The sequence below is a fragment of the Pogoniulus pusillus genome, chromosome 8 (assembly GCF_015220805.1).
Source record: "Pogoniulus pusillus isolate bPogPus1 chromosome 8, bPogPus1.pri, whole genome shotgun sequence".
Classification (NCBI taxonomy): domain Eukaryota; kingdom Metazoa; phylum Chordata; class Aves; order Piciformes; family Lybiidae; genus Pogoniulus; species Pogoniulus pusillus.
The window spans coordinates 31,079,943-31,095,665 of NC_087271.1; positions in this window are offsets into that span (position 1 = coordinate 31,079,943).

The window sequence follows — 15,723 nt, forward strand, 5'->3', positions numbered from 1 at the left end:
CCTGTGAGTGAAGTAGACATCACCACTGTTTTCCTTTCACAGCCTGTAATCTAATTCTTCTGACCAAAACATTTTAGCCTGCTTCAAACTAGCACACAGTGGTGATGTCTACTTCACTCATAGGCTTGCTGAGATGGATAACAAGAACATAAACATAGATAGCAGAGTTTTGCTCTCTAGCTTTGGGGCTGCATTTCTCTCTCTAACCTAACCTGCTGTCTGACTAATTCATCTGCTTCCTCCAAACACACCTTAAACGTAAGGCAAAGTCTTGGGTAAAGTAGAGGGGTGGGAAGGTGGAAGGGTGGTTGGGAGCCCCTCCTGGGGACTCAGGTTTCTGGGAGGGCTGTTGTGTTTCTGTATTACTTTTTTTGACTTGTATATTTCTGTCTGTAGCTGTATAGATTGTAAATATCTGCTTGTATATTGTGCTAAGCTGTAAATATAAAGCTTCATTCTTCAATTTCCAGTGGCTGAGTCTTGTCTGGGTGATTTTTCTTAAGTGGAGGGGGGGGGGGGGGTAGGTAACATCCAAACCATCACAGATGCGAGTAGAATTTTAATCTAATTTTACAAATTTCAGTCTTTACCTCCTTTCATTTATAAGCTTTGATATAATTATTAAGAAGAAGGGATTCAACCAACAATGTCAATATAATGGAAAAGCTATTCAACATCCTCAGTCACAGAATCATAGAATCATAGAATCAACCAGGTTGGAAGAGACCTCCAAGATCATCCAGTCCAACCTAGCACCCAGCCCTATCCAGTCAACTAGACCATGGCACTAAGTGCCTCATCCAGTCTTTTCTTGAAGACCCCCAGGGACGGTGCCTCCACCACCTCCCTGGGCAGCCCATTCCAATGGGAAATCACTCTCTCTGTGAAGAACTTCTTCCTAATATCCAGCCTATACCTTCCCTGGCACAACTTGAGTCGTGAGCAGATGTTCCAAAGATTCAACCCAAATGTATCATTTGGTTTCAGACAGTTGAAGGTTATGTTAAGAACTACAAATCCCCTGATTATTTAGTTAAAGGATTCTAAATATAGCTCCTTTTAATGTTTTAGTGCTTAGAAAATATAACAGCTGTCAACAATATGTTCTTCCGAGAGGCACTCATATGAACACTCTCTGTTACTTCTAGTTCCAGAAATGTAGCCACAGTCAAGTCACCACAGGCAGGTATGCAGTCCAAACACAGGGGTTTGTTTTATTTGCCAGCACATATGTACATTAACTATGAAGATGGAAACACCAAGTTTTATCCAGTGGAACAGTAAGAGCTCTAAAATGAATATCAAATGTCTTGACGCTGTCAGATGGTTACTAGGTGCCTCTTACCTTATGAATTTTACATCAGTGGAGACATATTTAAGAAATGTGATTTGTGGTGCAATGTCACTGGAACTGACAAATGCAAACATTGAATTATGATGGGTAAAATAATTCCTCACATTTGACACATATAAGTGGCTTAGCACATGGAAGTTATTTTCATCCTCCGGGCTCTGTGAGCATTTAATACAGATGTTTGCAAGTAGGCTAGACTAGGATCTGGAATAGGATCTGTGCTGGTTTGAGACTAACTGAAATATTTTACTGAGAGAAATTAAATCCTTAGCTGTGAGAAGAAAGAAGAAAAACAACATGTGCCCTGTATCACCATTCTTCTGCTGACAAATGCAACTAGTCAAAATATAGATAAGATGAGCACTTCCCACACACTGCTCAGCTCTCACTTTGGGCTGTGCCTTCTTTCTGGCAGTCTGCTCTCTGTGGCTGATTCTGCCTTTAACTCTCTAATCCACCTAACCCCTTTTTCCTCTAACCTCCTTGTCGTTTTTTTTTTTACATCTAACCTCAAATCTCCAGATTTATCACGTGAGATACACATGGGTTGGTCTGGTTATTGCTGAAGGGAGGGGGAATGGGGTTTGGGTCTGGAGCCCTCCTGGGAGCTCTGATTGTTTCTGGGGGGAGTGTTGTGTTTCTGTGTTACTTTGAATTGGTATCTAACTGTATATATGTGTGTGTATATGCTTGTGTATTGTGCCAAGCTGTAAATGTAGCTTCATTCTTTAATTCCCAGCCATCTGAGTGAGTCTGGGTGATTTTCTTTAGTATGGGGGGGAGGGTAACTCCCAAACCATCTCAAGATCACTGACTAAAAAGGTGCTGAACTTGTTCATGGCCAGGCTGAAGCGATCCACAGTTCTCTATAGTTGAGAATAAAACAAAAATTCAAGCTTCAGAAACCAGATATAAACTCTTACTTCACACACAGAAAGTAGAAAAACATGACAAAGTCCTGGCCACACTGATGTCACTGACAAAACTTCTGCGGAGTTGCAATAAAATCCTGGCCATTGACTCTATCAGTACTGTTATAACATCAAAAAGTGAGTTAGGCAGGACTGAGTATAGCACTTGCTTCGTTTAGTATAACACAGTGTGTGAATGAAAACTTTTTGTTTATTACAGTATCACAGTATCACAGTATCATCAGGGTTGGAAGAGACCTCATAGATCATCAAGTCCAACCCTTTACCACAGAGCTCAAGGCTAGACCATGGCACCAAGTGCCACATCCAACCTTGCCTTGAACTGCCCCAGGGACGGCGACTCCACCACCTCCCCGGGCAGCCCATTCCAGTGTCCAGTGACTCTCTCAGTGAAGAACTTTCTCCTCACCTCCAGCCTAAATCTCCCCTGGCACAGCTTGAGGCTGTGTCCTCTCGTTCTGGTGCTGGCCACCTGAGAGAAGAGAGCAACCTCCTCCTGGCCACAACCACCCCTCAGGTAGTTGTAGACAGCAATGAGGTCACCCCTGAGCCTCCTCTTCTCCAGGCTAAACAATCCCAGCTCCCTCAGCCTCTCCTCATAGGGCTTGTGCTCAAGGCCTCTCCCCAGCCTCGTTGCCCTTCTCTGGACATGCTCAAGCATCTCAATGTCCCTCCTAAACTGGGGGGCCCAGAACTGAACACAGTACTCAAGGTGTGGTCTAACCAGTGCAGAGTACAGGGGCAGAATGACCTCCCTGCTCCTGCTGACCACACCATTCCTGATGCAGGCCAGGATGCCACTGGCTCTCTTGGCCACCTGGGCACACTGCTGGCTCATGTTCAGGCGGGTATCAATCAGCACCCCCAGATCCCTCTCTGTTTGGCTGCTCTCCAGCCACTCTGACCCCAGCCTGTATCTCTGCATGGGGTTGTTGTGGCCAAAGTGCAGCACTGGCACTTGGAGCTATTGAACCCCATCCCCTTGGACTCTGCCCATTCTCAACTAAGAACAACAGCATGTCTGAGGATGTGTGGGGAAAGTTGCAGATAAGCTCCAAGTAAAAAACACTGAAGTTCAAATTTTTTCTGTGCAAAAATAGTTTTTAAATGTGCTAGTTTAAGCCTAGCTGGGGTATTTTAGTGAGAGGAATTAGATTATAGGCTGTGAAAAGGAGACAGTGGTGATGTCTACTTCACTCATAGGCTTGCTGAGATGGATTAAAACAAGAACATAAATATAGATAACAGGGTTGTTCTCTGGCTCTGGCTCCATGCACTTCTCTCCTTAACCTGCTTTCTAACTAATCCTTCTGCTTTCTATCCCCCCTGGCTTATTCTGCAAACTCACCTTGAACATAAGGCAAAGTCTGGGATAAGGTAGAGGGGTGGAAAGGAGGTGGAAGAGTGGTTGGGAGCCCCTCCTGGGGACTCTGGTTTCCGGGGGGGCTGTTGTGTTTCTGTATTACCTTTTTAACTTGTATATTATTGTCTATAGCTGTATAGATTGTAAATACCTGCTTGTATATTGTGCTAACCTGTAAATCATAGAATCATAGAATCATAGAATCAACCAGGTTGGAAGAGACCTCCAAGATCATCTAGTCCAACCTATCACCCAGCCCTAACCAATCAACTAGACCATGACACTAAGTGGTGGATTTCAGAAAGAAACCTGCATTATACACAGGAACAAACACTGTGCACACACCTTTAGCCATTCTGTCTGCAAACAAACTCTGGGTACGAGATATACTGAAATCAGTAGTTCTGCCTTCATAGCAGCCAGAGTTTCAAGACCTTGAACTGCACTTCACAGTGTGACCATGAGAATCATTAAAACTGACATAGGAAAAAAAAGGTCTCTTGAAATTTCTGTTCATTTGACTACTACATTTATCTTATCTACCCTTACCAACACTTCACATATAGCAGTAAATGTGTGGTCCGTAGTTATAATTAAGCAGAACTCCCTTCTATGAGACTGCTGCATAGCATTTGCTGATAAGCAAAGAAATATTACTCCTTTTGTGCACGAAAGAAAGAATACTGACTTCTTCCATCAGTTGAGGAAGTTGATTATTTTTAATTCATTTCCAATTATTTCATCCAGATAAAATGTGTTCATTTTACAGTTCAACAAAGGTTATTTTTATACTAGTACCATGGCACCAAGCAAAACAAATACATGTCACTTAAGTATTGTTTTGAAGTATAGAAAGGCACGTGCAGTTTCTGACTTTTCTTCTGCCATCCACACAAAGCCAGCTCTTCTTTCTCAGCTCAGGAAATTTAAACAAAAGGTGTAACTCAGAAAACAAAACCCACACTAAGTCAGTGTTTTAACTTGAGTCACCCCTAAGTATAAAACTCAGAATTAGGGTTTTTTTTTATTGCTATATTTTCAGCTTAATGCATGTACTTCCTGGATGCAGCTCACTGTCAGTATATCCCCATACAGACAACTTCCCATCTTTTACCTTGCCTCACAGAAATACTTCGGCACATTCCTAACCCTGCACAAGAAAGCCTGGTGTACTTCCCCAACTTAGAATCATCCTGTGCGCTTTCCACACAGCTATATAAGAGGAAAACTACCTTTACAATATGCCTTAAATAGCAGAGCATTCAAATAGAGAAGTTCAAGGCTTTGAGACCACTCTAAATCTTGGTTTTAAAATGAACTGGAATTCTCTCTTTACAGTCTGTCCACAGCATAAGTTCCTGCAACTGAATTTCCTCAGGCCTTCACAATGCTAAATAGTACCATACATCAGAAGGAAGAGCAAGTATTTGTGTCTCAGAACATTAGTCAAACAACTCACAGAGCTAGCAAATTTCCCTGGTGGACCAAGTCTTTGCTACAGAGCTTCCTCAGCTTCCTTCTAATGTATTCAACAAAGACAACCTCCAGATGCAGAACACCAAACTACACAGACTAGACAACTGATTCTGCCAGTAATATTAATAGTGGTATGTTTGTTAAAACATTTTGAAAGCAAAAGGGCATTTTTCATATAACATGTTCACACACAATTCCCAAATAAGAAATGGACTACGTGTCCTAGCTAAAACTTGTTCACTACAAGCAGCCTGTCTAGATCAATTCCAAAATAGAATTTGAGATCATATTCAGTATCTGTACTGCAGTGCAGTGCCTTAGAGAGGAAGGTACAAATGCTGCAATCTCAGCCACGCCATCCCTCACATGAGCTGTTAAACAGTGGTCTTGTGCCAGTCCCTAGTGAATTGTCAGAAGTCACATACTGACAGGTACAAGAAACACCTTTTTAAATAAACACTGCTGAGCCAAAATGTTTTTCAGAGTCCTTTCTTTCTAAAATTGCAGCTAATATTCAAGACTGCTTCTGAGCATTTTCTTCAGTGCATTCTGGCAGCTGTAATATAAAGCTTTATTCTGATTTTCAACTCGGCTGAGTCTAGTCTGAGTGATTTCATAAGAGTGGGGAGTGCAGGTAGCACCCAAACCATCACATTAAATAAGGAAGAGAAGCAAAGTAGAGGAACAAAGCCAAACATTCTAGACATACTTCTGCATGGGAGTATCATTTCATTTAGCTGGCAATAGCAGATAAGCCATACAAAATGAGGGCACAATAACTGCAACCACAAGTATAGACACACTTTGATCACATCTATTTTATGTTTGTGTATGTGTCTGAAACGTGTTACATGTCCACATAGGTTACATTTCTCATACTAGCAAATGCCACCATGTGTCCTTTCATCTCTGGGCACTGGAAGCATATTCTCTGCTAGTATTCTTTGCTAGCGGTGGCCAGGAGCACCTTCCATGAGCAAACAGAACACCATCTAAAGCCATTGCAGAAGCAGAACAAACACAGCATCTTACTGAGAAGAGTTTACTGCTTTGAAGCAAATGTCTGAGACTGGTGCTGACAGCCTTTGTTAATGGCCTATGGATTTTTAGTTAATAAAATCTTAATAAACCTAAACTAATCTTGAGTGATGTATCAGTATGGAAACAATCTAGTTCAAAGGATGATTAATCCATTCCAGTGGGATAAACATTAAGGAAGGATAATTAACTCCAGATTTTTAAATTCCAGAACTTAAGCTTCTGAATGGCTGATCAAATACCTACAATGGTAAGAAAATTCAGGAAGTCTGACCACATCTCACATGCCCCACCAGAAGCCTCATCTATCGTATAAGAAATAATCTCCTTCTTAGAGCAACTTGACAGTGCAGTCAAACATTGCACCTAAAACTACCCATCCCACACCTAGCCACCCAACCGAAACAAACTGCTTGAGTATTCATCCTAGCAGGATTTCTGTAATCCATATGTTCTTTAACAGAACTTTGCAAGTGTATGTGAGCCTTCATTATGATCTTCTTTTGTAGGCACTCAATTTATATCATCCCAGAGGAAAGCAGATGGCAAATCACTGAAAGCTGAAATCATATCTGCCAATCTTGGATGGCAACCTTAAATAATTTATCCATGTCTTTAGTCCTAAGATGCATCTCTTCTTACTTTGGGAACTGAAGCCTGACACACAAAATGAAGTATAAGGTTCACTATTTGCTGTCTACAACTATCTGAAGGAAGGCTGTAGCCAGGTGGGGGTTGGTCTCTTCTGCCAGGCAACCAGCAACAGAACAAGGGGACACAGCCTCAAGTTGTGCCAGGGTAGGTATAGGCTGGATATTAGGAAGAAGTTCTTCACAGAGAGAGTGATTGGCATTGGAATGGGCTGCCCAGGGAGGTGGTGGAGGCACCGTCCCTGGGGGTCTTCAAGAAAAGACTGGATGAGGCACTTAGTGCCATGGTCTAGTTGATTGGATAGGGCTGGGTGCTAGGTTGGACTGGATGATCTTGGAGGTCTCTTCCAACCTGGTTGATTCTACGATTCTATGATTCTATAAAAAAATAAGGGGACACAGCCTCAAGTTGTTCCAAGGGAAGGTATAGGCAGAATGTTAGGAGTAAGTTCTTGACAGAGAGAGTGATTGGCATTGGAATGAGCTGTGCAGGGAGGTGGTGGAGCCATCATCCACAGAGGTGTTCAAGAAAAGCCTGGATGAGGCACTTAGTGCCATGGTCTAGTTGATTGGACTGGATGACAGGTTGGACTGCATCATCTTGGAAGTCTCTTCCAACCTGGTCAATTATATGATTCTATGATACTATAAACAAATATTTACTGAGGCAGTAATAGCTACAGTAAAATGCACTTTTCCCCATTTGAGTAAATGACACTGGGAGTCCAGATACTGTAAGATTTTACAACATAAGTCTTTGCCAAGAAAAAAAAAAAAAAAAAAAGGAAAACCCAGCAAATTTAGAATGGTGCTGCATAAGTAAGAAGATTTCTAGAGAATCTATTAAGGAGGGTGTTGCAGAGGGGGAAATTAATTAATGCGAGCTGGTATTTTTCCAAAAGCAATACTGCTTATTAATTTTGCTATTCAGAACTCTCATGACCCCCAACCACTAATTTTAATAATATTTATGTTCTTATGTGGTCATGGAAACATTCTATGGATAATATCTAGATCTAGTAGTAACCAGCAAAATACATAAACATTAACTGAACTGGAAGAGAAGATTCCTGTGGTCAAATGCTGCTTGCAGTCAATATGCTGCTTGCCCACTAGATGGACTCAAGAAGCTCTTTCTGCTCTATGGCAGAAGGCAATGGAGAATTACAAAGAGGCATTGAAGCATTTACTCACAGATTATTGTCACCTGACTTGTGGGGCTTAGCCACAGTCCAGACAGTGCCCAAATGCTTTCAGAGGACTCTGTCTTGTTGGATGTTGAGGCTTGAATCTTCCTGGCTTCTGGGGAAAGGATGCAGACAATCTCTGATCTTGTCTCCTGACTTCTTCTGGACAATCTGTATGCATGTCCAGGACTTCTAAGCAGGACCTTCAGGTGTAGAGGCAGATGTTGTGCAGTCTCAGCACGATGTCATGCTGGCCACACAGGCTGATCACGTGCAGACATCCAGGGTCTGCTCCTGGTAACTCGCAGCAGTGGAGTTTACCAGCAAACAAGAAGGCAGTGTGCAAGAGCAGCAGGGCTGGGCACAGCAGAGAGAGCACAGCAGAAAAGCAGGGGAGCAAAGCACGTCATCCACCTGTGTATCTCCTTTTATCACTGTGGGCTGAGATTAAGTGCTCTTTGGACACAGAATAGCCAATCAGGATGTCAGTTAGCCAAACCTTACCAGATTAGGCAAAGCCATAAGCTTGCTTTTCCCTAATTTGGGCAAAGCACAGGCTTTGCACAAGCCGAGTGTGTGTACCTTGTTTACCACAGGACCCTGGGCAGGCCAGAGTGCATAGACTCAATGGCTCCAGGTTCCTTTGTGTTCTTTTGTGTCTGTTTCCCACACTTGTCTCTCTGGTGGAGCAGAAAAGCATGCCTAGGCAAGGCAGGACATGTATAAGCCAATTTTGGGCCTGTCAGTTCTACCATAACAGTGGGCAGTTGCTGTTACAGTTTTCCAGTCAGATTTGGGCAAACAGGGGAAAAACTAGCACTCTAGGATAATTACTGCATTCCCACTGCAGTCTTTTTGGCTTGATTGTCTTGTTTGCAGTACTTGATTGGCCCAATTACAGCTGTCACTGAAATATGCCATTTGTGAGAAGAGTGAAATGGCTATTCAAAACAAAGTGTTCACTGTAGAATCACATAATCCCTAGGATGTACATCCTCCAGAGATTCTGAAACTCCCACAGCTAATGTAAATAGCAGGATGTAAAGCAAAGACAAAATGGAAATGTACAACAAATCTTGGGGCTAAGTCACAGCTTCGCTTGGCATGTTGCAGCTGCAGTGAATAGAGAACCTGAGGTGTTAAACTCTAATGTGCACAAAGGTATTTGTAACAGAACTCTGATCTAAATTCCAAAGCAGGCTTTAGAAAATGTGTCCATTCCTGCCTGGAAAAAAAGCTTGAAAGAAGGAAGTCACATCAAAAGTTTCTACATTGCTCAAAGAAAGGACAACCAAATTATCAAGATGTCCTTTTAGAAGCTGTAGAGAGTGGTTAGATCAAGTGTAAGGTGAGTTTGCCAAAAGGCACAATGAGAAAGGGTGCTTAGAGGGCTGAGTCAAAATCAGAGTCCTTGGATGTGCTAGTTTGAGCTTAGCTGGGGTATTTTAGTGAGAAAAATTAGATTATAGGCTGTAAAAAGGAAACAGTGGTGATGTCTACTTCACTCATAGGCTTGCTGAGATGTATGAAAACAAGAGCACAAACACAGGTAACAGAGCTGCTCTTTGGCTTTGGCTGCCTCCCTTCTCTCTCTAACCTGCTGTCTGTGTAACTAATCCATCTGCTTCCTAACCCCCCCCCCCCCCAGCTGATTCTCCAAACTCACCTTGAACATAAGGCAAAGTCTGTGATAATTTAGAGGGGTGGAAAGGAGGTGGAAGGGTGGTTGGGAGCCCCTCCTGGGGACTCTGGTTTCTGGGAGGGCTGCTGTGTTTCTGTATTACTTTTTTAAAGTTGTATATTTCTGTCTATAGCTGTACATATTGTAAATACCTGCTTGAATATTCAGCTAAGCTGTAAATATAAAGCTCTGCTCTAATTTCCAGCTGGGCTGAGTCTAGTCTGGGTGATTTTCTTAAATGTGTGTGGGGGTGGGTAACACCCAAACCATCACATTGGGCATTTGGATTTTTCACACTTTGACCGTTCAAATAAAGCACCTTCATAAAATACACCTTCCAGAGAGAGAGACTATTTTCCCATTAGTCTGATACTGGAAAGTGGTCCAAAGAGGGGAGAACTGAATGGGTGGAGCAAAGTTCCTATTTTAATACAGAACATTCCTATGTTAATACAGAACATTCCTATTTCAATACAGAATTTTAGTTCATTAAATATAGTGAGGAGACAGAAGCGAAATTCATGGAATCACAGAATCATAGAATTCTTGATACTCTCCATTCAAATCCAGGTATGATGCCAACAACTGAGAAAGAATTAACACTCCTAGAAAGAAACAAGACTTACTGTATATAAGTCATAAAGTCATTCTGTTTCCAGACATTAGCTTGGCAACTGAATCCAAAAGAGCTGAATCCTAGCAAGTGATATCTTAGGAAAAAGCAGGAACTGCAGTGGAGACCTCTGTTCCCAGCACCCACAGTGGATAAGAGTACTGCTTAAGCACACTAAATTTGAGAGTGGAACCATGCCAAGAATGCTATAAACAAGCAGTATATAGCAGGATTCAAAGGATGTCTTCCACAAAACAAGAGTGTGGAGGTTTTTCTCCTGTTAGTGGGATTTATTCCACTCTAAGGAGCTTTGCTTCAGATCTTGGGATGATGGGTCTACTGCCAGAAATACATCATTAGAAGACAACCACATTTCCCTTCTGTTATTCTATGTGCATAGTGCAAGAAAAATCAGCAAGCTCCTCTGAATGATTCTGTCCAGGGAAATCTCCCATGAAATACAAGCAAGAAGTGTTTAAAAATCTATTTTTGAGTCATAAATGCTTTATAAAACACACAAGTGCTTGAGAACATTAAGTTACTAAGGGTTGGAACATCATCAGTAAACGTCAGAACAATATTTGAACTCTCCATTTATAGAACCTGAACTTCATTTTTCTCTACAGAGAAATATAGGGTTACTAACTTCAGAAACATCCATGTGAAATTTACCCTACACTATAATCTTAGTAAAGCAAGGTTTAATAAAAGATATCTATTTGAAAGTGAAAGAAATGGGATTAAATGTATATATATATACTTAGAGATAAAATTCTTGCAATATAAACAAGATGACTCAGCTTACACTTAACAGAAATGCAAGCATCTGAGGGTAATATGATCACAGCTCTTTTTCTTCCCTGCTTCTTCTCTTCTCTGTCGTTCTTTTTATATCTCTCTCCCCCTTCCCCCTCTCTTCCTCTGTTTGGCCAACCTTATCCTTCACTAAATAGTTTCATGGTGATATCTGGTCTCATTTGCACCTTCATTTCACAACACAGAATCCATAAGAACATATCTTGCTCCCCTGGACAGAGATATTGTTAATCTCTGTTCTCTGGACCTTGACACAGGGCCATTATCCTTGCCCTATGAAACTATGCTCAAGCTCTGGAGTTGGAAAGATGTGAGGTGGATTTTATGTTTTACATCATATAATTGTACTGATTATCAAGCTATTATCCAGTATGGCAAGCCAGGGAGTTTCTCTAGGCAAAAAAGCTGGCTTTTGAATTACTGACTGTCCCAAAAGGGTCACCTGTGTGCTTTGAGCTAAGTATCACAGTATCACCAAGGTTGGAAGAGACCTCATAGATCATCAAGTCCAACCCTTTACCACAGAGCTCAAGGCTAGACCATGGCACCAAGTGCCACGTCCAGTCCTGCCTTGTTTATGACTATCAGACTGTGGGTGAAATTCCACTTAAGCTCAAATGTCATCTCTTCTACAATGCAAGCAAATTAAAAAAACCCATACCAACACAATAAACCAGCTGTATCAGTGGCATGTAGATATGGAACACTGGTCAGGCCACACCTTGAGTACTGTGTCCAGTTCTGGGCTACTCAATTCAAGAGAGATGCTGAGATACTGGAACGTGTCCAGCAAAGGGTGACAAAGCTGGTGAGAGGCCTGGAACACAAACCCTATGAGGAGAGGCTGAGGGGGCTGGGGGTGTTTAGCCTGGAGAAGAGGAGGCTCTGGGGTGACCTCATTGCTGTACCTGAAGGGAGGCTGTAGCCAGGTGGGGGTTGGTCTCTTCTGCCAGGCAACCAACAACAGAACAAGGGGACACAGTCTCAAGTTGTGCCAGAGGAGGACTAGGCTGGATGTTAGGAGGAAGTTCTTCCCGGAGAGAGTGATTGGCATTGGAATAGGCTGCCCAGGGAGGTGGTGGAGTCCTGGAGGTGTTCATAAAAAGCCTGGCTGAGGCACCTAGTGCCATGGTCTAGTTGATTGGACAGGGCTGGGTGCTAGGTTGGCCTGGCTGATCTTGGAGGTCTCTTCCAACCTGGTTGATTTTATGATTCTTTGATGTCATTACCATTTTTTATGTGGTTTATAAAGAACAAAGCCTATTACTTGATTGCATGGTAAGAAATTCAGAAACAATTTGGAAATAAAGCAAAATCAGAAAAGTTTGCTCGTACTCTGGCAAAGGATTTTCACAAAGACTTGAAAGCTCCCAGGCTGGGCTTTTTCTACAGAGTCATTGGCTACTGGAATGGGCTGCCCGGGGAGGTGGCGGAGTCACTGTCCCTGGGGGTGTTCAAGGCAAGATTGGATGTGGCACTTGATGCCATGGTCTAGCCTTGAGAATTGTGGTAAAGGGTTGGACTTGATGATCTGTGAAGTCTCTTCCAACCTTGGTGATACTGTGATACTGAGATTTCTTAAGGTTTTTCCCTCATGAGAGAGAATGAAAGAGTGGTTCAAAACAGTTTGCATTCTGCAACTCCCCTGAAGTCCTGGATATCCCAAATTCCTCTCACACTGTGGTTTGAATAGGAGAGGAAAGGCATGAAAAACCTGCTTCCCCCCCTGCCCTGCAGGCTTGAAGGGGGCAGAGCAAAGGATCCTTCCAGCAGCAGGGGTGCCCCCTGCAATGCCCAAGCTGGAATCGGGCTGGGGATTGGCTGTGGTCTTCACACCTAGGAAATGGCAACTCGACTCTTTGTCTAGGAAAAGTATCAATATTGGGGTACTGCCGGCTTTGGGGTTCCCCCCCTTAGCGTTCTCCCCCACCTGGATAGTTCCTGCAGAGAAAGTCCTCTGAAGCTGTGAAGGACAAGCTCTTGAGGGACTGGACCTCCCTTCTGTGCAAGCTTAATAGGCTTAACGAGTCTCACATGTCTTTTGAAAGAGAGAGAGCTGACAAGCATCTGGACCCACCTTTCTCTCAGACAGCCTGGCTCACCTGTGAGTAAACTTTCTGCTCAGCCTGATCAATAGTGGGCAAAAGCTGTGTTTATAGCTTAGCCTTTTCCATTTCCTGACTTCTAAAATAGTCAAATTTATCTAATAGTATCCTTTATAAGATATCCTCAATGAAACTGAGTCTGCTAATTAAACTAAATTAATTTTGGTACATAGTTTTGGGGGCAGGGTTTAAGGAAAATAAAATAATTCTGTTTTTCTATATATTCCTGACTCAGTGACGTTAATTCCCTGCCTCCACAACAGCAACATACTGATGTACTGATTTTTTTTTCCCTAGGAGGAGGAAACCTTACTGTGGGGGAGCAGCCAATGTCCCGAGAATAACCTGAAATGCCAGCTTAGCATTTCTGCCCTCAAAAAAACCAAACCTCTTTGACTTTTATAAACAGGCACGATGACAAAATTAAGGCTGTTAAAAATACATGGATTACTTGGGTAGTTTATAATTCACGACAGCATTTAGTGGGTGGAGCTGTAAATTAGTAAGTGGACTCCTGCCACAGCAGTGTAGGCTGCTGTTCTGCAAAGGAGAGTCTTTGCTAAGAATAGCAATGTGGTCATGGTGATAATGAACAAGGGCTTGGCATGCCTGAGACATTGATGGGAGATCTGGAGATGTTTAACAGCTGCTCTAGAAAATAGATGCTATCAAAGATATTTCTTTTGGAAGAATGAATTGGATGAAAAGCATGCAAGGCTTAACCAGTAAGACCTGGCTTCAATTTTTAATAGTACCACCAAAAGGAAGAGTGGCATATGAAATATTTATGTTGATATGTTGGGAGGTACAGTTTTATGGCCAACAAAATACTATGTTTATTCTGCCCTAAGAGGGAAGAAAGAGAGCAGCAAAGTCTCTACACATATAAGCAGCATTTTCCCTTTCACTTTTGAATGGAGCAGATTAATCTGCCATAAAAGTGTGTTAATCAAGTATTTGATCAAGTCTGCCAAACAAACAAAAAGGACTTGTTTATAAGCCAGTTGCTTCCTGGAAATAATGTTGTTGTTCTCAATAAAACCAGCATTTCTCTGAGTGGGAATGATTTATTACCACTAGGATGATCACAGGATGTCAGGGGTTGGAAGGGACCCAAAGAGATTATCGAGTCCAACCACCTTCCAGAGCAGGACCACACAATCTAGCTCAGGTCACAGAGGAATGCACCCAGATGGGCCTTGAAAGTCTCTAGAAAAGGAGACTCCACAACCTCTCTGGGGATCCTGTTCCAGTGCTCTATGACCCTTACAGGAAAGAAGTTCTCCCTTGTGTTGAGGTGGAACCTCCTATACTGCAACTTACATCCATTCATCCATTGCTCCTTGTCCTATTACAGGGAGCAGGTGAGACACTCAGACCTCAGGCACCTCTCCTGTCTGCCATGATTTGGCAAAGATGATGGAGAGTGGTAGAGTGATAACGTCAGCCAGTTCTCTCAGCACCCTTGGGTGCATCCCACCAGGGCCCATGGGCATGTGAATGTTCAGTTCGTGTAATTGATCCCTGACCCAGTCTGCAGCGACCAGTGGGGAGCATTCCCTCCTCCAGGCTTCCTCTCCTTCATCCAGGGTCTGGAGTACATAGTGAAGTTCAGCCCTTGGTGTAAAGACTGAAGTGAAGAATGCATTCAGCAACTCTGCCTGCTCTGCATCCTCAGTTATCAAGGCTGCCTCCTCGTTCAGCAGTGCCCCTACACCTTCCCTATTCTTCCTTTTTCTTCTGATGTATTTGAAGAAGCCTTTCTTGTTCTGTTTTACTTCCTTTGCCAGCTTCAGTTCCAAGAGGGCTTTGGCTCCTACAAGCCCTCACTACTTCTCTATCATTCTCTCAAGTGACCAATCCCTTCTTCCATGAACTCCAATTCCTTCTTCCCTGAGATTTCCTTCAGGAGCTCCTTATTCAACCATGCATGTCTACCTGATTTTTACTCAAGGGAACACACCTAGCTTGGGCTTGGAGGAAGTGGTCTTTAAAAATAGCCAACTTTCTTGGGCTCCTTTACCCTCTAGAGCCTTAGCCCATGGGATTGCTGCAAGCATGACACACTGCACTTTCAAAAGTTTGGGAGCTTTGCTACTGAGTAACAGCTGCTATATGGTTACTGCTCAGCCATAAGTACATAAGAAAGTATTCTGGACTAAAATACAGAAAATGATGACCTGTGTGACTGCAATAAACTCATGGCTTTGACTGCTTCAGTTCCTCATCAGTGGACATCAACACGAGGCTCTCATTTCTCTGGCCTTAAGAAACATGCTTGAGCCATGTCAGCCTTAAAACATCAACAGCAAACTTTCAAATGAAAAGGCAAAAAGAAATCGGATGAAGTCATTGTGTCTACTTCATACTTTGCACAACACTTTCCTGTTGGGCCCAGCTTTGATCTCAGTTTGTGCTGGCCAGCTCCAGGCCTCCCAGTGCACTAAGGACTGTACACAGATGTTAAGCTGCTAAAGAGCTTGTCAGTGGAGCAACCTAAGTCACTTT